Source organism: Adiantum capillus-veneris, chromosome 14 (genome assembly GCF_014529385.1).
Source record: "Adiantum capillus-veneris isolate H3 chromosome 14, ASM1452938v2, whole genome shotgun sequence".
Classification (NCBI taxonomy): Eukaryota; Viridiplantae; Streptophyta; class Polypodiopsida; order Polypodiales; family Pteridaceae; genus Adiantum; species Adiantum capillus-veneris.
The window spans coordinates 44,948,834-44,974,460 of record NC_140944.1 but is presented as its reverse complement, the minus strand read 5'-3'; the positions used below and the strand labels follow the sequence as shown (position 1 = coordinate 44,974,460).

Here is a 25,627-nt window from a genome sequence, read left to right as displayed (position 1 = left end):
ATTTTTTTTTTGTAGATATGGTTGAAGACCTTGATTACAACAAGGCACAACAAATTATCAGTGTGGAACAAATTTAATGTGGACAATCAAACTTATTAGTTATTTCTAGCTTTCAAGAGGATGAATCAAATCTAGAGGGCGATGTTGGGGTATAGGCGTCTGTGCCTTGCCCGGCCGCCCATAGTCTGGGCGCCCACTGACTTGTATACCTTATACAGGGCATAAGTGTATAGGGGGCTGCTCACTCTTTTGAGTCTCCCCACCCATATTTGTGTTGTGTGTCTCCTTCTCTCTCTCTCTCACTCTTCGTCTGTGGTGCTCCCCGATCCCCTTTAATTGGTATCAGAGCGTAGGTGCGGAGGGAGCGCGTGTGTGCACAGTCACGACGACAGCGGAGAGCCAGTTTCATTCCCGAAATCGCGTCCGCACGCGCGCGCACTTTCAAGAGTGCAAACAGGGTTTCGACTTCGGCATCGGCAAATTCAGCTTTCTCAGAGCGTTTCCACCAACCGCCCTGGCGATTTACCCCCCTTTCGAAGCCATTCGAGCCATCAAAAACTTCATTCGAGCTACAGTTGAGGAGCTGCATTTTTCAGCCCTCTTTTGGCATTTTATGTTGCGCTTTTGGGTCGAAACGGAGGTTTTTGGCATATTTTGCACACTCGGACTCGGATACATGTGATCCAGGAGTCTACCTTGGGGTTTTGGCATGCTCCGGAAGCGCTCATTATATCAAAATTTTAAAATTCTGAACGCTGAATTTTTTGCAGCAGCAATTGTTTATTGTGTGTCGAGGATTTCACACATGGTTTGCTCTCAGATGTGAGAGTGATATTTGCTGCAAGTTTCCTCACAGGTGGGAGGATACGATGTATGCCTTATGTGGTTTGATGCTCAGGGAGACTAATGTGATTGCATTTTGAGCTCGGCAATGTATGCCTCGAGCATGTTTTTTGGCAGTCACAGGTAGAGTAGATATTTGTGTACTAGATTTGCAGGTGTTTGCAATGATGTATGCAAAGTGTGGAGATTGGTGCATGCATTTGAAGTGCAGTTTGATGCGCTTTGGTTGCTCATGGTTTTGAGCGTGCAGTCAGTTTGGTTACTGGTTTTGTGGCCGTTTTACTGACAAAACTCTGGCGAAATTTTCCCAGGAGTTTTATGCGTATCATTTATGCGATCTAGGTAGAGATTGCGGGTTGCACTCAGCATTTGCGTGCGGTGTTCTCTGCAGGTGGGAGATTTGTGCATGTGTATGCATCGATACCGCACAGTGTGGGCTTGGTGATTAGCTCACAGATTGCAGTGTGATACTAGAGCAGGTGAGGCTTGTATTGACATTGCAGGAGCTCTATTTTGGAGTGTGTCTCATAGGTTTTACATTGTGTTTCTGGCCATATTGGTAGACAGTTTCCAGGTGTTGTTGGTGAGGTGGTTTTGCTTTCTAGTTTGCTACACTATGCTCATGGCAGAGACAGGTGATCGATCAGATTGTGACCTCTCACAGATGCGCATGTTTGATGGGTCAGACTTTGCGGCATGGAGAGAGTGTATGCTTGATGCATTGACACAGCGAGGGTTGCATCAACCATTTAGTGGTGATGCAGGTAGACCTTCAAACATGTCTGACAATCAGTGGCAGGAGCTAAAGGAGATGGCACTATCTACGCTCTCTTTGCACCTTGTGGAATCTGTATATGCTCTTGTTAGGTATGAGGCTACTTCGAGAGCACTTTGGCGCAGATGACATGATATGTATGATAGATCTGAGTCATCAAGGACTCGTGTGAGACATGTACATTCAGGAGTATGCCGACAGGTGATATGTTGGTATTGTGGTCATTCTGGACACGTTAGACGGCGTTGTTTTCGTCGTATGTGACATCGTAGGAGACATGGCAGTCTCATAGATGTATGTAGTGATGCCATGGACTCAGTTGCTTTGACAGTTGAGGCAGATGTAGTGTCGAAGTATACTAGTGAAGGGGATGTCACTTTTACCTCGAGCTATGCACGAGATGCTATACATGTGGATAGTGCACTCCCTTCGCAGTGGTTGCTAGACGCAGATGCTATGTTTCATGTCACGCCGCATCGTGCATGGTTTTGTAGCTATTCTAGAGGGATGCTTGGCAGTGTACGTTTGACCGATGGATCGGTGCATGCGATAGCAGGTGCAAGAGATGTGAGACTGTCATTACCGAGTGGTGCATCTTACTTGTTACGACATGTACGCTATGTACCAGATTTGACAGTGAGTTTGATCTTGATTGGTCAGCTTAGAGATTGTGGATGTCAAATTTCGCTACGAGAGTGAGATTTTGTGATGCATTTGGGTTCGCTAGTGATTACGAGAGGTGCCAGGAGTGGTACAAGTTACCCATTGCATGTGGATCACGGGAGAGACGGTGTTGTCTCTGTGATCACACAGCCAGGTAGAGAGCGAGAGCAGGCGAGTCTCTTTTGCTCATGGGTTGCAGGGTACTTTGCATGGAGTGCAGAGTAGTGAGCTCGTTGTGCACACAGTTGGGGCACGACTTGAGCAGTCACACAGAGAGGTGACAAAGTCAGACATGCATGCTTTGCTAGTGACTGAGCAAAGCAGAGAGTCAGTTGTGCGAGATACTTCTATGCAGGATAGACAGGTAGAATGGTCTTGCTCTAGTGAGTCACGACAGGAGGACGTTGTGCAAGAGTCTATGCATACGGAGTTAGAGCATGAGAACTCTAGTGAGTCACAGCAGATTGAGTGGTCATGTTTGCAGTGGATGATTGAAGAGGAGGCTGAGACGTCAGCGATTATGCAATCATTCCTTTCTATGCTCGACAGTGAGCATGGGGATATAGTTGTGCAGGATATGTCTTCCAGCAGACACCTAGAGCAGCTAGTTTGCTCTGAGGTTGCACGACAGGTTGATGCGTCTTTTGCGGACAGTCAGGAGATGCATGTGGCTGACACGCCTTGTCAGTCATAGATTCCTATTGCCAGGGATATATATGTTGATGCATGCTCCGTAGAGCTAGCAGGGGCTGCCAGCATTGCATCGGCATTCGGTGGTCTCATGTATGAGATGCTGATCTTGAGACCAGATATCGCAGCTGCAGTGGGAGCATTTGCAGTTGGGGTTTTCAGACGTATGTTGACTGATGATGGCATAGTGCACGAGGGAGATATTCACGTATTGCGTACATACTTTCAGTACGTGTGTGGTACGTCTGGTGGTGTATGGACTTACACGGGAGCAGGATAGCTGGATGCACACGATCACAGCCAGCCAGTGGGCATCGGTTGAGAGCGGTTTTCTCTCACCTTTTGTAGTCTTTAGACTAGGTTCTCTTGCTTAAAGGCACGGTCGCCTTTAAGTGGGAGGTTGTTGGGGTATAGGCGTTTGTGCCTTGCCCGGCCGCCCAGAGTCTGGGTGCCCACAGACTTGTATACCTTATACATAGCATAAGTGTATAGGGGGCTGCTCACTCTTTTGAGTCTCCCCACCCATATCTGTGTTGTGTGTCTCCTTCTCTCTCTCTCTCACTCGTCGTCTGTGGTGCTCCCCGATCCCCTTCAGGCGAGTCCTTGAGTCACAAACAATGCAAAGACTTATGTCAAAACCACTTTGTTTGGAATACACGTTTCAGAACAATGGCCATGCAAAGGGAAATCCACCAGCAAAGCTCTCAGACTTGCAACTTGTGGGCTTAGCTTGAGTTCTTCTCCAATGACTTATCCATCAACAATGAGCTATCCATAATAATAACCATATTTCCATAGAATTCATTCAAAATTGATATGCACATTACAAATTGGACAAGAGAGTAAACTAGGAGGATAAGACTCCTAACACGGGCGTTGGGATTGGCTGCATTGCTGACAAGGTTTCAACGTAAAATGAGCAAAGACCCCAATCATCACAAAGCATCATGTCGTTCTTCTACCAAAGGAGCATGAAATCATTGTGGAGATGGCAAGCCGGGGAGTTGACCAAGCCAAGGTGAAACTCCTGCATGCTTGAGGTTGAAGGTGTTAGAGCTTGAGACACAGCTTGATGCCATTATGAGAGAGATTTCACTAGCTCAAAGCAAGCTTGCAAAACAAGAATTTTTGTCCCATTGCGAAAGAAGAAGTTGTAGCTGCCACAACCACTCTCAATGAATTTTTGGTTGCACCGACCAACTATGCATCTCTTGGATTTGATGAATTTTTCCTGAATGAGATTTTGGCAGATCTTGCTTAGCATACTAAGTTGTAAAAGCACCTTCGATTGTTGTAATCCTTAAAGCCAACATTTTGTAATGATTTTACCTAATCAACTTTGATATTTAATACTTTGTCCCTTTTTCATCTTGCTTATAAATTCTATACAATAGGTATAAAATAAAAGTGATTGAAAATCATAAGACACAAAGTGACATGAGAAAAAAAGAAGATAATAAGATATGGTCAACAAACTCGAGTTGATTACAAGTACATCGTACCAAAGGTAATTTTAAACAATGTTGTCAAAATCAAACACCGGAACCATGTCATCAACTTCTTCCATGTCTGAACATTCTAAAACCACATCCCACTCTGACTCACCATCACTTGAGATGCAATTGTCTCATGCATTAGCTTTATACCAAAAAAATGTTCAGAGGCTCTCATCGCAATGTTGGTTGGAGCATGCAACAATCTTGTATTACAAAACTTATATACTAAAGTCTCTGTTGGTTTTGGTTTCAATCTATGTCTCTTCTTAGTGTGTAAGAAGTCAAATGTAGACCGATTTCTCTCACCGCTACCAGTTGAAGTAGCAATCAATAATACTCTAACAGCTTTGTGTTTCAATTTTATCTTTTATTCTTTCCACCACATAGCTGCTCTAAATTTTTTGATGGTGTCAATGTGCCAAGGGTCACAAAACGGTATTACCAACTTTATTGGCATAGTCAACGTCTTGATAAATGCATCTTTCCCCTCATCCGACCCTAAGAGTTTCATGCACACAGCTTTGAAACCACAGACCACTTCTTAATTAGAGGATTGTTCAGGGAGTTGAAATTTTGGATCCAAAGGAAATATGAGTGCATTTTATTTGCGAGCTTCTAATTTTGTGCTTTTGTAATTGTTTCACGTTTTTTGAGCTTTTTGCCATCATTTTATTCTCAAGAAAAGCACAAGGGTAGCTTGGTTGGAGTCTATTAGCTTTGTATGTGAAAACAAACGCCAGATAGGGAATTTTATCAACTAGGCTTGACTCAAGGAGTTTTTCCATAATGTACATGTGTGAGACTAAATTAAAGTAGTAAATTCTATCAAGTAGGTTTGACTCAAGGAGTTTTTTCATAATGTCCTTATGTGACACTAAATTGATAGTTTTGAACACACTTTGGCTTTTTTGGTGAAAACGAATTGTTTTCCAATTGTGAAGCTAAGTGAGTTGCTCAACAAAAGGAAAAACTCTTTTAGGTAGTATGGTTAGGTTTGATTTTTCTGTGAGAGAGAATTTGGTTGAAGTGTTGAGGTTGATATATTAAAAAAAATGTTTGATACAAGGCTCAAGGTTGGGCTAGGTGATGTAGGTCTGGTTAGCAAGTCTCACTAAAGTTGATCAAATTTTAAGGCTAGAGATGAGAGAAAACGTTTGGCTTGAAGCAAGGATTTGGGTTGTGATAGCTACCATAACTTTCAATTGTATCTCTGAATAATGTGTGACTTCTTGATGTAAAGTTTCAAGATACAGGTCAGCAAAGAGGTAAGAGACAGAAGGGATCAATGAGAGAGAAGGAAAGAGAACTCAATTTGTACTTGCCTTAGACATGAAGCCAAGCATGGCTAGGTTATAGGAATACTTTGTAATTAACCCTATAACCCTAGTCTATGCTTCATGTGGCATGAAGAAAACCAATGCTAAGATTTAAGCAAGGTAAGGTATTGGATATCAAGGTATACGCCATAATAAAGGAACGAATCCACAAAGGGAGACGCAAAGAGAGAATTCTCTATTGAAAACAAACTAGTGAAGATATTTGACTACTTTTTAGTGAGAATAACAGAGTAGCAAAAGAGTGTTGATATGTCTATAGCTGGGAGGGCACTCTTGTGCCTGTTGAGGTTCATAGTTGTATCAAAATTAAAAAGCAAGTCTCTTTCTTTGCTTAAAGGAGGAAGGTTCAACGATCAATGTGACATACACGTATTGTGGTGGGAAAGTTTAGAGTTTTCCATGTAGATGGCCTAATATGTGGTGAGAGATCTGGTTGCCTTTTTGGGATTGATCCCAAGTCTATCACTAAGCTAAGTGTGCAAGTAGGCTTATAGAAGAACATTCCCAAAGATAACATTATGTTGGGATAAGTATGCAGATGCTAGATGAAAGTTAGTTCTGAAAGGAATAGGGTAGTTCACAAGTTTAAATAGGCATTCCAATAGAGTAGAGTGTGAAAAGGTTAAGCACTAGTGCCAACTTGGGTTATAAGAATAGGGTTATGCAAAGGCAACAAATTTGGGCTATCATGGAAACAACAAGGGACTATCCTCGGAATGCACAAATAAAGTAGGTTGATAGTTTGAATTAGAGTGAAAAAGAAACATCAAGAAACAAATGCAATGAATACACAAAGGTATAGGGTGTAGGCCCATTGTCCAGGGATGAGATCACATAATGGTGAAAGGTATTGAACCATTTCCTAGAGATCTGAAATCAACAAGGGGGTAGGAGATATAAGGAAGCACACATAAACCTTCCAAAGGTTGATGAATTAGGTAGGGGCTTTTGAAGGGTCTTTTATAAAAGCGATGATTTGCAGCGAGTGGGCTAAGATCAGCTATGTTTTGTTGTGAGCTACTCCAAGACTTTTTGCAAGGGTGCAACAATGTGTTGATCCCATACATTGTGGGTTGTTGCTTGCATACTTGTGAATGACAAAGATGAGAGGCTACCAAGAAGCTAAGATAGAGATGTTTGTAGGGACCCAACCAAGCACGGCACATCTAAGCTTTGAACATAATTCAAGTTATCGGGAGGTTTCTCCATGTAATTTACTTCCATAGATTCAATAAAAAACAAACAAAGCTCATAATGTTAGGAAATGCATTTACAATAGGTGTCGGGTAGGAGGGGTCTATTATAGCATTGGATGGTGGCACCATGGTTTGAGGCAGACAAATCTATGGGACGCAACTAGGTAAGGCCGGTAAGGAAATGGAGGACATTGAGATGTGTTAAAAGTATTACTCATGGATTTAGCACTTAATGTTGGCTGGTGAAGTTATTGCATGGGGCAAGAAAGGTTCTACCAACTAGCTGGCATAGTGGGATGTTATGTAGAATAGAAAATTGAGCACACTAGGAATAGCGATCACAGTTCTAGACGTTACCTATTGTTGATTATTGGGCATATCCTCCTAGAAGAGTAGTCCAAGAGACTTTGTCTAGCAAGAAACCCTCACTTCACATCTGGTTAAAACAACCCAAAGCTTCCTTGCCATGGCCGTGTTTGGCATAACTTGCAATCAATGCATTCAAAGAGGCCTTCATGCTTAGTACGGAAATAACCTTTAGATTTTCAGACGAAAACTAATCATGTGCATTCTGTGTAATGTTGCATTCAGGTTGATTCATGAGTAAAGTCTAAGCCCCATGCCTAATAGAGTAGATGAGACTTTGAGACAAGTTATTTCAAGGATGACATCCCTATAGACCCTTTTTGTGATACCAACAGTTTGTAATGGAAAGGCAATGAAAGGCAAGCTCTAGCATCAGTTTGACATCGGGGGCTCAAATCTTGTAGACGAGAAAGACGAGTACATCCATGTGTATGCCAAACATACTCTAGCAAAAAATATTCAATCATGTATTTCCGATTCATGTAAGTATATGTCGTTGTATGACCATAGATAAACACCACATACCTTGCAATCAATGCATTTGTCATCTCTTGCAACCAATGTTTGTAAGGGATAATGTTTACTAGGAACAAATAGACCAAACAAAGCATCACAAGATAGAAGGGTAAAAGCATTGCTACAGTCATCTTCATATACTAAAATCAGCCTCCCTTCCTTTGAGACCCTCACCAAGAAGATGCAAAGGCACATCGTAAAGAGCTCCAAGATACTACCTTTAGAGCCTTGAAGTGCAGACTGAAGCCCGTGGAGAGAATGGTTAAGTTCTCCCTGCCCCCCAGTTGAGAAGATATAATGTGCATTGACACCAAATGCTCCTTCAATTTCTCTGTAACATAAGAAGTACCAAGCTTCGGCCTGATAACAAAAGCAATTTTTGAGCCTAAGTTGTCCAATGGTTTGCCCCAGCATGTGACAGACAGTATCCCTTCTTAAAATGTAGAAAACAACGTTGACAAGGGGTGATGTGCAACATTCAATGTTCAATTTGCTTGCAAGTTGCATCAAGTCACATGTTTGGACTATTGTTGATCACAAGAGAGGTGGAATCTCCCCTCCAGTAAAGGTGCCCCTCGAGAATTGAGGTTAAAATTATAAGTTGGGCTTTCAGAATGTGATTATAATCTACTACTCAAGTCCACACCGGTCTGCTACTCAGGGACTTGTACCGCCTAGGATCTCAACTCGACATTATTGGTTGCTCTCGTGGGCAGTGGAACGCGAGGGAGAGTGCCCCACCATGCGGCCAACAAGAGGATATTGCTAGTATCAGACTGCTACTTGACATTACCTTGGACGGACTCTACTTCAATTTCATTCTGAGCTTCAGATGTGAGTATCCAAGTGCGTGAGTATACCTTTGCAAGGAAAACAATTCCTTCTTCTTTTACTCTCTCGCTCTTTACATACTAGCATGTTATGAGGCTCCAAGCCGAGAGCAGTAAGGGTTTCAATGGTGAGGCACGAAGGTAAGCCGGTATAAGACAGCATCAATCAAGAGGAGAGAGAAAAAGAGACAGAATGCAGAAACACTAGCAAAGAGGATGCTATTCGGCTGAGAGAATCACCTGGGAGGTCGAATTACAAAGCTCAGTCAGTTTCTTGTTCATCTTGTTGGTCATCCTCATGCGCGCATAGAGATAACCTATCAAAATCCCACTGCATAGCTTGGGAGTCCGTGTGGCACCACGCCACCTGCGCAACTGAAACTTCTCTCACAATAGCGTACAACTCATTGATCGCAGTGCCCACAAGGGCTCCAATGACCAACGCTTCCGCCATAGCTCTCCAAAGTGCAACCATCTCAAAAAAAAGGGTGGGCTCCAACCTCCCCCTTTTTTTTAATATGGTGGCCGTACTTTGTTCCTGAAGCCTACACACTTAAGATGTTGCTTTTCAACGTTCCTTTTGAGCCATGCATAATGCTCATAGCAAGAAGGCTTTTGTTATGAGCAGCAATTCAAGGACACTTGAGCGTGGCAATACCAAGCTCGACCACTTGCTTCGTTCACACATCTTAAAAAAAGGGGGGTTGGAGTCCCACCATTGTCCGCACGCACGCGAACGATGGGGGGGCTCCAACCCTCTCTTTTTTTTCCAGATGGTTCAGCATTTCAAGGAGACTGGAGCAAAGATCACAAGGAAACAACAACGTCTTGCATAACACCACATGACTTCAAGATGCACATCCTAGAGGTTTTTGATAAGAAGCGACATATCGGACACGAGCTTCTCCTAGCTAATAATTTTATGACTATTGATATTTTTAAAAAAAAGGGGGCTTGAGCCACCCATCATTCGCATGCACACGGATGATGGGGAGGCTTTAACTCCTCTTTCTAATAATCGTGAAAATGGATAGATTATTCTGAACAAAAAAGGAGAATCGGAGCCTCCCCATCATCCGCCTGCTGTAGGCAAATGATGAAGCGGCTTTAACAACCCCTTCTTTTAATCATAAAAATAGACAAAAATGATAAAATTGTATATATATATATATATATTAAAAGGAGGGTTGGAGCCCTTCCTTTGTCCATGTGCACGCGGATGATGGGTGGAACCTAGCCTCCCTTTTTTTAAAGAATATTTTAGCATTTTTTATAAATGTTTTTCCCACTCTCGATGAACATCAGATTATTCATGGCCATCATATGATTGAAGCAGTTGTAATGCCCCTTTTAATAAAAAAAGGACCATTTTTTGCTCATTCTTCACAAAATATTTTGCCTCATATTGATGAGCATGAGGTCATTCAAGGCTCTTGACCCTCCCCCTTTTTCTACACTAAGAGAGGTAGCAAGCGCACATACACTCACACGCTCGGCAGGAAACAAATGGGGCTCTCAACAATTGGATGCCCTCAAGGCTAAATATTATCCGGTCAATTAAATATACAAATGGACTAAAAAATCTAATGGCCATGTGAGTGCATGTACTCTAACTATCTCGAAGTGAAAAAAAAGGGGTGCAAGCGGTTGCAAGCAGCTTACTATCATTGCTGTTGCCATATAGTTAGATGCAAGGCTAGTGTTATGAGGGTGCCCCAAAAGGGTGCCATCAATGCCTCAGACATGAGGGTTCCTGAGAGTTGGTGTAGGAGATGTAAACTAGTATCCTGACCCACTTTGCTATCCACTGTGTTGTACTATGTACAATTACCTTGTGATGGAGAGTCCACTTTCATGTGCACAATTATTTAACGCATATCTAGATGTCTATGCATACCCTTCTAGAGTTTTAAATAAGCATAATATCACTAACAATAAGCAACATAGATATCCATGTACTTGATAAGTGTAACCCTCTGTGCAATCTCAATATAGTCAAAAATATCAACAATATACAATCAAAACAAAGTAAGAGAAAGTTGAAATTCTTGCTTAACCTCAATAGTAGAGTGAACGGGCTCTGAGAAACCTCCTCCTCGGGTGCACCCGAGGAGGAGGATTCACTCCAATATTCTAGGACAAGAGCCCTAGAAACATGAACACTAGGTTATCATAGGTTGTCCCTTTGAGCAAGGACCCAATAGGGGTGTTGAACCCACAATCCATAGGTTGAGAAACCAAAGCCTTACCATCAGAGAAACTCTTTTGGGACAAACGGTATGTGGTTATATTGATAATTGGGGCTATATTGGAGGTTTTATAGTTATAGTATAATGGATCGTCACATAGCCAACAAACTACCAGGATATATATTATGGAGATATTTTAGGCCCTTTTTTAAGTGGAGGTTCCTTGGACAAGGAAGGAAGTAAGGCTGCTCTTTGGTTTTGAGTGAAATGGACAATGAGGCTACATGTTTCACCTTGGCAAATATGATATACTCGATGTGGCCAAGGTATTCTCTCACCCACGCAAAGATCATGCACAAGGCCACATGCCTTTATGGTACAAGTATATGGAGAGAGGTCTTCCCTTTGTATCTAAAAAAATACTATTAGCTTATAGCTTCCATGTTTGTCATATCCTCTACAATCAACACATTCCAAGCTATGACATTCTGGAGAGGATGGCTATCAAAACTTGTCTTGCCTTCATGATGGCATCACATATGGAATACTTATCGACCAAAGCACCACAAAGCATGCCTATCTCCAGTAGCCCTAGACTAGCAATACTATCATGAATTCTCATGTCAATGTCTTATGTAAGGCAAAAAGCCTTTAAGGTGTACGGCTAAGTGGTTTCATCTCTCAAAAGAGGCCTTCACTTATAAGCCCATCAAGAAAAATTATGATGGTATGATGCTACAATTTCCCTTGCTTCAAGCATGGGAGACTAGTGGAGAAACAAGCCCTTGATTGGTGTGTGTTGCGATTGACTAAGTTGGGAGAACGAGACTGTCAATTGTTTCTTTAAGCATATGTGAATGCATTTAGATAAATGCCTTCCCTTCACAATTGGTTAAACCACCCCATAGTGTACTTTCCACAACCATGTTGGGCATATCCTCTACAATCAATACATTCCAAGTGTAAGCATTCCTAACAGCTTCTTGAGGGATGCACTATGTCATCATGTTAATGTATAATGTGAGTTTGAAAGGAAAAAAATTTAGGAAACTTAATAGAGATACATTGAAATAAGGGTTTTTAATGTTCAATTTTAAAAAAAAAACTAAAATAATGGGTCATTTTATTCATTCAAACATGTAGGGGGTATTGAACGGTGAACCCAACGAGCCTAACAGGATGTTGATCAATAACTTTTACTACTTTCATGACCGCACCACATTTGGCATTTATATCAATCGAAGCGCTGCCAAGCATATCTTTCTACAATAGCCCTTGACTAGCAATCACATGGGTGAATTCTCACCCATGTAAACATGGTGGAAATAGAGAGCCATGTTGGGCATCTCCTCTCTTATTGAATTCTCTTAGTAGCCATGTGAAGGTCTTGCAGAGGTGTCAACATTTGCTACACAACTCCGAGCAAGAAGCACCATTCAAACTTGTTGATGATTGACAAAAGTGATGGTAACGAGAGTTGTGTGTTGTTTGTAGATGAAGTTGTTGATGATTTTGAGCATTGTATGATGATTTATATAACTAGATGCTACTTCTTTTTCTTTATAAAAATACATCGTGCCATTCAAAAGATTGGACATGTGGTTGAAGGAGGTGGGAATATTTTGAATCTAAGTGTATAATTTATTTAGATTGTGTATAGCTAACAAAGTAAAGAGACCTAGTGCTAGTAGGTCCTGCTTTTTGTTTCCGCAGCAAGCCTTCACCTTCATAGGGAGTCATTGATAGGTAGGTGAAGGAGTTCAATTTTAGAGGGTTAAGACTAAGAAGCAGCAATTTCATTAGGAGGTATCACCATATATAAGTAAGGCCAAATATCCATTCAGGGCTTAGTGAGCAGAAAGGAGAGAAAACCTAGGAAGTATAGACACTGGTAGAATGATCACATTTTCTATGATATGATCAAAGTTTAGCAAGTGCTTTGGGATTTCAATCAAGTATCAATAATAAATCATAATGGGGGTCAATGAAAAGTAAGAGTGTGTGTGTGTGTGTGTGTGTGTGTGTGTGTGTGTGTGTGTGTGTGTGTGTGTGTGTGTGTGTGTGTGAGAGAGAGAGAGAGAGAGAGAGAGAGAGAGGAAGAGAGAGAGAGAGACCCCCCCACACATACACAAATCGTGTCATCTTTGTATCATTCCAATTTATTCAAATGCTTCAAATGTTTGAAATAATTTTAGATTCTTTCAATGATGTTAGAGTATTCTATAACTTCTTTATTGACATCAAAAGTTTTTTAAACTCTCGACCTACCCACATGTAACCCTCTCTTCTTCTTCTCTATAGCGTTGATTAGAGAGGATGCTCACAACCCAGCATATCAACAAAGAGTAGTGGCCCCGTCTCTCTCTCTCTCTCTCTCTCTCTCTCTCTCTCTCTCTCTCTCTCTCTCTCTCTCTCTCTCTCTCTCTCTCTCTCTCTCTATGTGTGTGTCAGTGTGTGTGTGTGTGCGCATGCGCGTGTGCCCAAGACCTCAAGACCCTTCTCGCACCTACCCTTTGTAGCCGGTTCGGCCTTCACTTTGTTGTTGTATCTGTAATGCACACTTCCTCCTCATCAAAATGCACACCAAAAGTACTAATAAAGTTTTCAATTTAAGAGAATTTTTTGACTCATCTCAGCCCAAGTCCTCGGGACCCTTCTCATACCTGCCCTTTGTAGTCAATTCGGCCTTCACTTTGTTGTTGTATCTATAATGCACACTTTCTCCCCATTAACATGCACACCAGAAGTACTATTAAATTTTACAATTTAACAAAAAAATTGACTAATCTACCAGCTTTACTTCATAATAATGTGGGTTGGGACCGGATAATCCAAACTCTCAACCAATAATCTTAGTCAACCCTTCTGCAAACACTACTGGCTAGGAGTCATCGTTTTGCATAGCTTGAATTACACACACACACACACACAGTGTTTAATGTTACCAAAATAAATTATTCAATGACAAATACAATTGACTAAGTTCTAAAAGGGGAAAAAGGACACACACACACACACACACACACACACACAGATTCTTTACTGTTACCAAAATAAGTAATTAACTGACTGACAAATACTCTATTGAGTTCTGCAAGGGGAGAAATCACACAAAGACACACACACACACACACACACACACACACAAAAGCAATAGACGAAGAAGAAGAAGATGATGATGAAGAAGAAGAAGTACACAAGAACCTAAAAAATGTAGCCAATGATTCTTGATTCTTCAACGCAACTGCTAACATGCTAGTGTACTTTCTCAAGAAGGGATATGGGGGTTGGATTTTTTACATCGTAGAAACAATCACAATGAAGAGAGAGAGAGAGAGAGAGAGAGAGAGAGAGACCTCATCTTGACAGGTTGGATTGGCCTATGTGACCAAATACATCATGTAACATACTTGAAGACTATGGATATAATGGTGGGATTTGACAACTTGAATCCATAAGGTTTCTAGGAGAGAAAGAAATGTAGGCCATGGTCCATGCTAAAATGTATAGAAAAAAGTTTGATGTGATCAAAATTTGAGCGCTCTAGTATGGTATGATTCTTATACTCTTAAATTTTCAAGGGACATAATGTGTATAAAAAAAGAGTCCCTCCTACACTGCCTCAATGTTTGGTCCCATATTTAAGGGAGTAGGAGGCAAGCCAAATGGTTGGTATAGTATAGATTGTGTGCAAGGGAGAAAGTCTCAATTATGTAAGTGGTTGAATACAATATTCTCTCTCAAAGAGGAATATGATTTTGTAATTTTGGAAGAGAGGTCAAGAGACATCAATGAAATGCTCCTTCAGTTTATCATAACGGCCAAAACTCCTGCAAAGATGAACAATTGAGCAAATTTATATTGCTTTCATTTCAATCACATTGTAAGGTGAAAATGGCGTGCACGTATACATTAACAAACAGTATGCACCTTGTCATACTAAGATGCTTATGCATTGTTGTGATTCGGTGACAATGTACGCTATTATCATGCTTGTGCACAAAACATATATAGAGATACAAGCAAGTGAGGCATTTAGAGAGCAACATAGACCGAAGGGTCAATCACATTCTTGATATGAAAAGAAAGCCAGCTCATCTCTTTGAAACTTAAGGCTCTCTTGGTACATTGGAAACTATGAGTCCTAATGTTTTCACAAATCTACTCTTGACATGCAAAGCTCCATGGTTACATTGTGTAGCAGATATGGATCTTTATCTTCAAAAACTTGCTGACATACCGAGTTTGTACTTCTGGACCTGGTAGAACTTTTGACAATCCAACGTAGACGAAGGGAAAGAAGTCCTTTCTACTATATAAGAGGCTATGATATACACTAATACCATGTCTTGATCACAAGAAAGATGCAAGAGAGTGGGTAGAGACACTGAATCCAATTTTCTTCCCATTGTTGAAACCAATTTCAGAATCCACTTCACTTTCAAATAAAGTTTTATGATTACATTGAAACCAATTTCAGAATCCACTTCACTTTCAAATAAAGTTTTATGATTACATTGAATTCTCTTAGCTTTCATATCTTCATACCATGCTAAGTTATCTGATTAGCATAATCAACCTTGGTAGCATTTTTAGACCAAGATAGAATAAAAGGATGACTCTCTCTCTCTAGACGTAAAGCACCTAATAAATAATAATTTCTATGAGAATCTCACAATCTTGGTATCAAAGAATGCTTTGTAGCATCTTACATACTTTCATGTTTGTTAGAATATTTTAAGAGTTTGCATCATGCATCACTTTTGAAAATGCAATAGACTATACATATAGGAAGAGAGTATTGTGTGTATGTATAGAATTTACTAGAATTATGCAAGGTGAAGCTTCACTTTTAACATTTTAAAACAATAGAATGCAGTCAAGAAATCTTAGGATGTGAGCTGAAGGGTGAAATAAAAAAATCCATGTACTATTTTAAAACTGAAATAACATTTAAGGTATATCTCAATCATCACTAAAAACATTAAAAGTATGCCTAATCTAGCACTCCTCTAAGGATTCTTTTAGAAAGCCAACAATGTGAGGAGGTACAGAGGACTGCTAAGTTATGGGAAGATGAGAGAGAGAGAGAGAGAGAGAGAGAGAGAGAGAGAGTAAGTTTAAACAAGTGCTTACAATCACATAGAAATTTTTTTTGTTTTAATATAGAATTGTATGATCTATTACACGTACATAATCACAAATGTTTTGTATATTACGAAGTCCCCACTTAAATAATAAGGTAAAAGGGACACATTGCACATCCACATTTTGAAACAAAATCAAATGAAAAAGAAGTAAAATTAAAACACCTTAAAAATTTAAAACAAAATATTATTTTAATGCTTTCTTATAAGAAAAGATAGATTTAATAAGCATAGAAAATAGTAAAATAATTTAGTGAAATGAAATGCGTTGAAGTCCTTAAATGACAAGACCTTTTATAAATACCTCAGATCATGGGATCAAACTCCTATGAATATCTTGTTTGATATTTTGTTCTCTAAATTCTTTTTCAAGCATGCCAAAAAAGTGAATGAAGATTTGGAAATAACATTTAAAAGGCCATCATTTCTTTCTATTTGCAAGACTTTTAAGCCCCCTTTCGAACACTGCACACACATTGATGAGTTCTTTTTATTTCACATTTCATTTCACAACCTCACATGGGCTTAACTTTTTTGCATTCTATAAATTAATTATAATCAATAGTTGAGAAAGTCTCTTTGTCAACCGAATCTTCTCCTCGTCCACACAGAAGCAAACCAAAAACACTAGCATAAGTTTGTAAGATTTTTGAGCTATATTCTCACATATTTTACTGTTTTTCTCCCCTTTACTATGGTTTGCAACCGGCTAGTCTCGATTTTCAACCGGCTCAGCTGAGTCAATCTTTTTCCGAACATCGATTCCATTTAAACTCAACCTTAACGACTTTAACACTTTCACACTTTCTTATTTTTTTAGAAAGCCATCATGACCCTTTCACTTGTTAATTTATGATTAAATTAAAGGTGTGGTTATGGTTGCTACCCAATGTCATTATGATGCTTAGTAGGTGACCTTTAGTAGGCGAGCATGATATTTCGCCTTCTTTTTAAAGTTTTTAAAACTTCCAAGTATCTAATATATCCATATGAGATCGTGGAAATCCAAAAGGAGGCGTCCTTTAAAGGAGGGAATCATTAAAAACAAGGTGAGATTTCACGATGGCTTTCCAAAAACGAAATCAAGATATGAGGGAAATAAAAATACAATATATATATATATATATATATATATATATATATATATATATATAGAGAGAGAGAGAGAGAGAGAGAGAGAGAGAGAGAGAGAGACACAATCGCTTGTTCTTGTGAAAAAAGCTCTTTACTCTTTAAAAGCTTTAAAAATAAAAAGGTACACAAATTAAAAGCAATGTAGTCCCATCCTAAGAAAAAAGAACAAGTATAAATTGTGTGTTCATGTTGAAAATAATATAAGATAAGCAAGGACAAAAAAAAAAACTTAAAAAGCCCTCTAAGGCTATGAAATGAAAAGGATCCATTTGACAAACTCCATTAACATTTAAGATGAGTCTCCATCGTTGGCACCGAAAGCATTGGAAGGATGCCTTACTAGACTCAACACTAAGGCTTCTTTTAGAAAGCCAAAAAGAGAATATGGGAAAAGTTTGTCTACACATAAATGGCGAGGATGTGAAAGGTTGATGAAAGGGTAAACAAGGTGACGATCTACGAAGGACTAAAAGAATATAGATATCTACAGAAAGAGAAGAGGTGAAACCTCACATGGGCCTTTCAAAGAAGATTGTAATGAAAATGGATGGGAGTCCCAGGGCTAGAAAAAAACATTTTTCCTAACCAAAGAAAATAAGGGAAAACTTGAAACTCTCCCGGTTTTTAGGTCAAAATTTAAAGCTTTTGCCAGTAATTACACTAAAACTTGTGAAACTTTCCCGGTTTTCTTAAAGGCAAGCTCACAATCTAACCGGGATTTAAATATTTCAGCCGGTTAAAATACACAGGACCTCGGTTTTTTTCTAACAGTGGATGGGACCCTTTCACAAAACAAGGGTATTCCTTTATGGTAGGTTTTAACATGCCACAAAATAAACAAGATGAAAGTTCAATATGGCCTACATAAGGTTATGGGAAGAATTTTTGCATTAGCTTCGAGATAGTGCGAGAAAGAAAGTAGTTCATATATTTGTTAGGAAAAAGGTAAAGCTCAGATGATTGGCTTAGGGAAACCCTCGCCATCTACTCGAACCTTGCTGTGTAAAAGATTGGGCTTTTGATAATAGTCGTTATTAGATACTTCTCTGGTATAACCATTTGGACTTCGAGTCTTGGCATGAGCTTAAGGTTGATTTGTAAATTTTTGGTGGCATTCTAATACAATCACTCACAACTGTAAGCTTTGCCAAAAAAAGAAGGCTATGCAAAGAATTTATGAAGGTTTCTTTGTGTGAAAAAACAAGAAAGTGATACTAATTTTTTAAAACATTTTTCATCATAATAAAATATTATGTTTCTTGAAAAATGTGTAATAGTTAACTATTTAGACTACAATCAAAAACATAAAAAATAATGTTTGGAAAACCACTTGGAACCATTGTAACAAAATGAGGGAAAACAAGTGAAAGGGTCACAATGGCTTTCTGAAACAATAAGAAAGTGATAAAATTATTAGGTTGGAATTTAACTAGAATTATATAAGGTGCAACATTGTTCAAGAATGTCTCTTTTATTAAGGGATCGATTTTTCTCCTTGTAAATAAGCAAACTGGAAATACTAGTAAAAAAATTTAAAATTTGCAAGAATTTTGAACTAAGCTCTCACATATTTCACCAATTTTTCTTCCCTTTACCATGGTTTGCTCATTAATATATATATATATATATGTGTGTGTGTGTGTGCATGTGTGTGTGTGTGTATGTGTATGTGTATGTATATATATATATATATATATATATATATATATTTACTAGAATTATGCAAGGTGAAGCTTCACTTTAGCATTCTAAAAGAATAGAATGCAAGAGAAGTCAAGCCATGTGAGGAGTTGAATGAAAGGTGAACTAAAAAGATCTATTTAATATTTTAAAACAAAAATAACATTGAAGGTAAGTTTCAATCATCACTGAAGACATTAAGACATTGAAAGTATATTTAACTCAACTCTCCTCTAAGGCTTCTTTTAGAAAGACAAAAAAGTAGAAGAGGACTAGAAAGATTATGTGTGACCCAATAATCAATGGCCCTCTTTAAAGAGAGATTGGGTTAGATCCATGCTTGGGATGCAGGTTGGCTAGTGAAGATCTGGCTCACCTCTTCATGGATTGCCCAACTATCAAAGGCCTTGGAGGGAAAATATGTAAGTAGGTCCAAAGAACATGAAAAATTGGGTTTTACAAGACTGATCTTTTCCTTGGATAGAAGAATTTAGGTGATCTTACCATCCTCATCAGCACTCAAATCGTCAGGTACGTCTTCTTACATAATGTATGGCAGACAAGGAGCCGCAGTGTGTTTGAAGGAGGTCTTGAGGTAGCAAGCTTCGCAAAAATTATACAAGAGAGCAAAGTACTAATATGGACGCAAGCAACACTCGGAGGATTGGTCTAGGACTACTTGTGCCTTGTTGACAACAGAGGGCATGCCTAGGACGGGGGAAAATCTTGGCTATCGGTAATTAAAAGATCTCAAAAGAACATAATAAGGGACACTATGTATCAAGGATAAGGGGGCGAGTTGGGTGGGATGGCTGCTCTGATAGCCGATGTAATTATGGTCCCTGGATGAGGTCATGGCTTAACATGAGCATGACAAGACCTTGTAATATTTCGGTTGATAAATATAATTCACTCACAATTGTGAGCTATTAAAAAAAAAAAAAGAGGTAGACAAATGTCAACACCCCTCACAAAGACCTAGAAAATATTTTTTTAAACAAGTTTTTTTGCCACGTGGAACTTATCCGCAAGCTTTATCCAATGATCCACAATTGCACCAAAAATCCAGCGCGTTATTAGAGACTCCTTATGTAGTCCAAAAACATTAGTGTCAATGTCAGAAGAAAATCAATCCATGTTTGATGATCAATCTTTATTTTTAGTATGTGCAAAACTCACAATTTGTGAGTGGATTGTATTAAGCACATCATAAATATATAAAACAACCTCAAGCTCAAGCCGAGCCTTGAGGTGCTGAAGATTACACGTTGGATGTCTATCGCCTCTCATCAAGGCTAATCATCACCAGATTCACAAAGTAGGTGAAATATAGTTCTAGGCTTTATTTATCACAGGTTGACAACATGGCATGGTTCTGAGTCTTGCTTGCCTCAGAATGTATAGATCACCACTCTTCTTTCCTGTATAATCTCTGAGAAGCTTGCCACATCAATATCTCCTTCAAACACACGGTGGATCCTGGCTTGGCCGTATATGATGAAAGAAGAGTACTTGACAGTGTGAGTGCAGATGAGAAGAGAACAACTTTCCAACTTCTTGTCACCAAGGAGCATATCAATCTTGAAGAATCTGATTTTCCAAGTTCTTTGGACTCACTTTACTGTCAAGTCTACGATCTCCTTGCATTCCATGAATAGGTGGGCAAAATCCTCACTAGCTATCCTACACCCCAGGCATCGATCTGACCCAATTTTTATCTCCTAGATCTTTACGCCCGTTGGTAGAGCACCTCACATTAGCTTCCATAAAAATATCTTTATAAATTGTGGCCACTTTGGCTTCCAGATGTTCTCCATGAGTTTCTCCCACCATTGTCTCTTCCATATTTTGTTGAGGAGACTAGACCAATTATTCTTGTGTATAATTGCACGATATATGCCCTTAGAATGGGGTTTCCATAAAGGAATAATTTTTTGAGTCATTTCCAAGCATTCCATTCAAACCCCGATTCACAGATTGGCATTACAATTTTTTTCAAGCTCTTTTATCACTCTGTTGACTAACATAGCCATTAAGTTGATATAAGGTTGCGAGAAGGTCAATATTTTTCCATCTCTTACTATTGCCATCCCAAAAGTGAGCTAGCCGATTCAGACCCTTATTATTCACTTTCCTAGCAGTTTCTATCCAATAGGTACTTTATGGTGGTCCCGCAACTTTTGAGAGCCAGGGGAACTAGTGCAAGATGGAGTTCTTGAATTACATGGTTTCTCCCCCCCACTCCAAAACCCCAGTTGGTCTTCTACACTTCATTACCAGTTCCCCTTAGATGCCCCCCAGGCTTAGGCTAGACCACGTCAGGGCTAAACGTCTGTTGTGAAACTCTACTCCTTTCCACTTACCCTTTTTTTAACCAAGTTTAGCTGCATCTAGCATATCTTTGGTCATGATAGCCCAAGCTTGGTCCTGGTTAGCCAATGAGACTTCCTTGGTCCACTAGTCGGGAAACTACCATCTAGCCCACTGCCATAGTGTGCAGAATTTCGTGATGTTTTTCCATCTAAATCTTTTTACTAGTTTTAAAAACTCTTATAAGTGACACTTAGCCATCTTGAGAAGTGGGCTATTGAAGGTAATATAGGGGAGCATAAATGAATTTATCACTTTAATAAGGCTTAGGAATGGAAGAAGGGCATATTCCCACCTTCTCATTTTTGTTATGAATTTTACAAGGACCCAATGAAATCTTTGTTTGTGAGTTGCATCCACTCCAAAGGGGGCCTCCATGTGCTTGAAGATATTCCCTTTTGAGACAATCTCACAAGACCAGTCAAAAGGATTAGAGGAGTTGTTTTCTAATAGGCAAATTAGCCTTGACTTCTCAATATTACGCTTGGAACCCAAAGCCACGACAAACATTTGCACAATCTCTAGAGACTTCTTGACAACATGGGACACGCCTTCAAGAAGAGGAGAAAATCATTTGCGACGAAAAGTTTTGCGAGAAACTAGTCATTGCCCGGTAAAGTCAGGCCTTGTAACTCCACTCATGTATCACTGGCTTCAAGCATCATGATGAGAGGATGCAATCCTCTGGAAAAAAGAAGGGGGCAAGGGGGCATCCATGCTTAACAGAATTTTTACCTCAAAGGAGCCCACAATTCTATCATGAAACAAGAGATCGCACTGGCTACCAGCCCCTAATGGTGCAAATGAGTCAAGCGAGGCCCAAAGCCTGAAGCTTGCATGAAAGCTTCTATATATGACCATGTTGATCTATCATAATCCTTATCAAGGTTCAGTTGTAGCATAATACACTCTTTCTTGATGAAGGATGTGTATTCAATACCCACTATCACTGCCAAGATGTTGTCATAAATGGATTTCCTTTAATGAACCAATGCTAATGGGGAGAGATGATCATCTTTAGTAGGGGGGCTAGTCGGAGGGCTACTGCCTTGGCAATATATTGTAAGCTATTGAAATCATCATACCAATTAGTAGAGAGCGGCAAACCTACTTGGGGATGGGTTTGATAAGACCTCTTTTCACACTCGTGTCCAACGACCCTTCGATAATGGCTTGGTTGGAGAATTTTTTTATTGTGACCTTGAGATCATCCCAAAATTCTCTAAAGAATTCAGTTGTCATCCCATCCCAATTGGCAGACTTTTCCTTACCAAGAGCTTGCAATGCTACTGAACATTCATCTTCGGAGAATGCCCCTTCCAAACGGTTGGCTTCCAATTGGGGAACCTTCCTCTTGAACTCTCAAGAAAAGTCGCTTTGGATACATCCACTTCCTAGGTGACTGGCCTTAATCTAGCTTAGATAGTTCAGCATTAGACCGACCATCTCATCTTAGTTCTGAAATTCAATCCCTTTCTCATCATAGAGGGAGTGCTATGGATGCGGCCCTGGCTCTTCTTGACTTTCACAACCCTTAAAAAATGTGCTTGATGATCAAACTTAAGATGTTTAGGTTTTTGGAGGTATATAGCAAAGTGTATTTGGTTATTCATCTTTAAATGCCCAAGTTGACCCTTCTATTAAGCACAAGCTCCACCTTGTATAAGTGTAATTTTTTGGCTTGCCAATGACAAAGGCCTTAATGTTTGATTGATGATTTTTTTTTTTTAGCTATGTAGATAAAGCGATGATAATTTTAAGCGATACCTTCTTATCATCTTTTTTAAATGCAAAATCTTGAGATTAAATAATCGAAACGATTCTCTTTGCTTTTGCTATCATTTATTTTTTTAAAGTGCTCCTTAAAGCTTGATTAGTATTAATAAAAAAAAAACTACAATTAGCCCTGGCATACCCTTTGCACACGGAACATCATAGTCCATAAGAAACACGGGCTTTTACAAAGAGCCCTAACCCGAATACAAACATTGACTCGAGACAAGGAGCCACAACCAAACTTACATAAAGCACTCAACGAGCTTTACACAGTGATCAGCCTAATTCCGATAATACAGAACATACCATACCAGCATAACCTACATAATCTCGATAGGGTAGGGCCCTATGTCCCCATTACCAACCAATTGCCTGAGGTGCCATCACGAAGATGCTCTGCCACCGCCATCAAATGGCACAGGAAGGCCAAAGCCGAGCCGTAGTGGATGGAATCATGGAACCAGTAGGTCCTCCATGGGAAGAAGCCATCCCCCAACACCATCCCAAGTATGTTTCTGAGCCAAAGCAACAGCACCAGCACAACAACAAGAACCAAGCATGAATAGTTGCCACCAACCGGGATCCACTGCCACCATGATACCGCTCCAAGGATGAACCACAAAAAACTCCGTCAAGGCCGGGCGAGCATAGTTTACCCTCGAGCAAGGGAGGTATGGCCACCACATCCTGAGTACAGAAAAGTTGAGAGGGCGATGGAGATGCCATAGAAGCGGAGAAGTAGGTGGCAAGTCCGGCTTGGTCTAAAAAATGGACTCTATGCATATCTGGCACACGCCACAATCCGCCACATGTTATGCTCCGCAACCGGTTTCACCGTTTCCCGGTCATTTTCCGTGCCTTTTAAATTTTTCAAGGCAACAAGTGGGAGCCCATGCTTAAACCAAAAATATGTTTAGACAAGCGGGGGTTTGAACCCAGGCGGGCACGATCAAACTCGGATGCTCAACCACTAAGCCAATGTGGGCCGGTGACAGAATGCCTTCTGCCAACGGCTATATTTAAGCTCATATTATTGGCTGCACCCGGGGGGGGGGGGGGGGGGGGGTCTTTTATGTGTACGGGCGGGTGCTCCCGATTACCAGTTGTGCCACATGTGCATAGAGTCCATTATTTAGACCCAGCCACTTGTAAGTCCCCCCCTACGGGGCACACCCCCACCCTCCTGCAGCAGCAGGTCCCCACAATTGTGAGTCCCAAGCCAGCGAGATCGAGCTATCCCTTGTAGTGTTCTCCTCGAGCACCTCTCGGCTCACACAACCCGCACTTATTTAAAAGCACGGAGGATTTTTAAAAATTTTGAGCTGACAGACGATGAGGTTAGAATAGTAATAGGATATAGTTTTAAGCATGACCTCAGGGCGCTGACCTCGTTGCAAGACGTCAACAGTCGACACACCAATAGTGCCGCCCAGCTCGCGCAAAGAGAGAGAGAGAGAGAGAGAGAGAGAGAGAGAGAGAGAGAGTCCTCGGGAGCTGCTCCCGACAACGACGCTGCAAACCAGAGGAGACAGCCCTCTGAACTTCCTCGCGCGCGCACACACACACACACACACACACACACACACACACACACACACACACACACACAGAGAGAGAGAGAGAGAGAGAGAGAGAGAGAGAGAGAGAGAGAGAGAGAGCTTTCGACACCGTCAGGTGAGAGAAAAAGAGAGAGAAGAATTTTTCTTCTTTGGGGAGGGGGTCGTTAATTTTTTCTCACGAATCAAATAGGCTGCTACTACTGAGTGCTCGGGAAAAATCATTTTCACAAACATACAAAAATCCCTCCAAGACAAATCTGAACAGGAAATTTTACAATACTAGCCAGTATTTTTGTAAAATTACACTACTTTCCATGTATTTTAAGCGGAATTTTCTCCTTCTTGCCCTCCCCTCAACCGGCTGCTAAGTTGAGCACACTTTTCTCAAACACTTATAGGCAGCTACTATTTCTACTAGCTTCTATTTTTATTAAAATAGAAACTAATATCGACTACTCTCCTTTTCCACTTTCAATTTCCAATTGACGGAATCTCAAGTGGTATCTCAACCAAAAACCCACACTCAACATGTGGGTGCCCTATTTAAAAGCAGAGTTTTGCAACTAGGGTTCCAACGATTTCACTTCCATTTCTTGACATACCTTATCCCCATCATCTTAAATTTTTTAACATTTCTACTGCCAATCATCTTTTTTTTTTTGGGTGCAAAACTCACAGGAGTGAGTGATGTTGTATTAAGCAAATCAAACAATTACAAGATTGGCCCTACTCACAATCTGAGCGAGGGCATCCACGTGACCAGATAGATACAAGAGCTCAAATGACCTAGTCTATCCCTAGCTTACCCATATTTTGTTGATGGCCCAATACTTTCTTTACTTTACTTTCTAGCATGATCTCAAAGAAGCACACACATGACAGATCGTTCTCAAAGACCCGACAACTCGTGCCCCTCCAAATTTTCTTAAAGTATTAGAATCTGAAAATTTGTGTGCAAATCAGTAGCACTTGGCATTTCATCTCCTTACCACCCAGGATTAGGTCGTTTTTGTAGAGCCCAGTCTTCGAGGTATTTTGTACCCATTTGCACGTCTTCCAT

The 25,627-nt window shown here is 40.2% G+C and overlaps 1 long non-coding RNA gene across 4 annotated transcripts in view; it reads right to left on the bottom strand.

Moving 5' to 3' along the window:
• LOC147442307 (uncharacterized) overlaps positions 1–9,212 on the bottom strand; it is an 89,497-nt gene extending 80,285 nt beyond the window's left edge. The window contains exons 1-3 of one of the 4 annotated variants that reach the window (XR_015190287.1): positions 8,953–9,212; positions 8,101–8,242; positions 3,682–3,998 (exon numbers count right to left, since the gene is read on the bottom strand). This is a non-coding gene — a long non-coding RNA (uncharacterized LOC147442307). The other 3 variants (XR_015190286.1, XR_015190288.1, XR_015190289.1) reach the window with 3 other exon arrangements.
• Between the last annotated feature and the right edge of the window lie 16,415 nt (positions 9,213–25,627).